This window comes from Schistocerca serialis, chromosome 6, assembly GCF_023864345.2.
Source record: "Schistocerca serialis cubense isolate TAMUIC-IGC-003099 chromosome 6, iqSchSeri2.2, whole genome shotgun sequence".
Classification (NCBI taxonomy): Eukaryota; Metazoa; Arthropoda; class Insecta; order Orthoptera; family Acrididae; genus Schistocerca; species Schistocerca serialis.
The window spans coordinates 579,738,036-579,740,053 of NC_064643.1; the positions used below are offsets into that span (position 1 = coordinate 579,738,036).

At 43.5% G+C, this 2,018-nt stretch overlaps 1 non-coding gene across 1 annotated transcript; it reads right to left on the bottom strand.

Moving 5' to 3' along the window:
* Positions 1–1,415: 1,415 nt before the first annotated feature.
* On the bottom strand, positions 1,416–1,489 carry Trnat-ugu (transfer RNA threonine (anticodon UGU)). Its single transcript has one exon. It is a non-coding gene; the product is annotated as a tRNA-Thr (tRNA).
* Positions 1,490–2,018: the final 529 nt, after the last annotated feature.

Consider the following 2,018-nt stretch of genomic DNA (forward strand, 5'->3'; position numbering starts at 1 on the left):
ACACTGACAATAAATGCAGGCAATATAAGAAACAGCAGCAATTTGGTATGCATGACAGATTATTGTGGAGAGAGCCAAATTAGGGCCATTAGTGGTGGTGTCAATCAAGTTAAAATTGGATGCATTACATGAGATGCATGGTCACATTTTGTCAGGCCATGGTGGGTGCAGAGTGACAAATAGAAGGGTGGCAGAGAAGTACCGGTGGAAACGAAGAAAGGATGAGGTATATTGATATATCAAGAACTGTGTTGATTGTGCACAGAGGGCCACTTGGAGTCAGAAGCAGATATGGTTACAAAGATTACCAGAAGCAACAGAACCTTCTAGTTTCATTAGGGTGGACATGTTAGGACCATTCAACTGAACACCAGTGGGTAATAGTTTTGTGCTGACCATAATAGATTACTTTTCTCATTACATCAAGATGATGTCAGTGCCAGACCAACAGACAATCATAGTCACACATGCATTATTTAATAGGTGGATATTGAAGTTAAGAGTGCCACAGATGATGATAGTGGAGCAGGGGACGAACCTCATGTGAGACCTGATGAAGGGATTTTGTCAGTAGCTGAGAATGAAAAAGTCAAGTACTAGCCCACTACATCCACAAGGTAATGGAAGGGCAGAGAGTGCACATATAACAATTGGGAAAATGCTTAGTTACTATGTGGATTCAAATCATTCAGATTGGGATACATACCTAGCTTTTGTCATAAATGCATATAACTCTAAAGTACATACTAGCACTGGATTATCGCCATGCAGAGTAGTGTATGGCAAGGAGATGCCATCACCTTTCAAAGTGACCAACCAGAACAGTGGAAGAAGGAGAAATGCAGTCCATAATTTTGCCAGAAAAGTAAAGGAGGTTTTGAACATGGTGCAAAGAGCAGCTATGAAGGCTCTGGAGAAACAGAAAGATGCAGTGAGCAATGTGGGCACATTACCACAGTATAAAGTGGGGCCAATGGGTGATGTTGTTGAGTTCATATGCACTGATGGGAAAGACAAAGACATTTTTAACACAGTACCAATGGCTATACCAATCAGACAAAATTACATCACAGGTGAATGTGAAGCTGTAGTTGCCAACAAGGATAACAATTGTGCATGTGAGATATGTATGTGAGTCATCTGTAACAATTCAAGGGTGCACCACAGGCAATTCCACAAGAAGAGCTAGTAAAGGCAAGGAAAGATATTAAGAAGAAAAAGTGAAATGATGAGCAACAGGAGAGGGAAGTTTAGATACCTCATACTCTATATACGAAGACAGTAACTTGTTCTCGAAATAACAGTTACTGTTAATGACCATGCAGCTTTTCCCTGGAATAAATGATGACTAACTGAAAACCTCAGCTGCCGACAGGTGTTGTTGATATACCTCGATGCGGACAGCTGAAAATGTGTGCCCCGACCGGGACTCGAACCCGGGATCTTCTGCTTACATGGCAGACGCTCTATCCATCTGAGCCACCGAGGACACAGATGAATAGTGCGACTGAAGGGACTTATCCCTTGCACGCCTCCCATGAGACTCACACTCCCAATGTCCACAATTCTACATATGTATTGCACCTTATAGATATTTGCCCACCCACTCATTACTCGTGCATGCTTTGGCGATTCCCGTAAGAGTTTGGGCAACCTGTGCGCATTCGCACAGACGAAGGTCAATGGCTGGTTAGCCTTTAACTATATATACAAAGACAGTAACTTGTTCTCGAAAGAACAGTTACTGTTGATGACCGTGCAGCTTTCCCCTGGAATAAATGATGACTAACTGACAACCTCAGCTGCCGACAGGTGTTGTTGATATACCTCGATGTGGACAGCTGAAAATGTGTGCCCCAACCGGGACTCGAACCCAGGATCTCCTGCTTACATGGCAGATGCTCTATCCATCTGAGCCACCGAGGACACAGATGAATAGCGCGACTGCAGGGACTTATCCCTTGTACGCCTCCCGTGAGACTCACACTCCCAACTGCCCACAATTCTACATATGTATT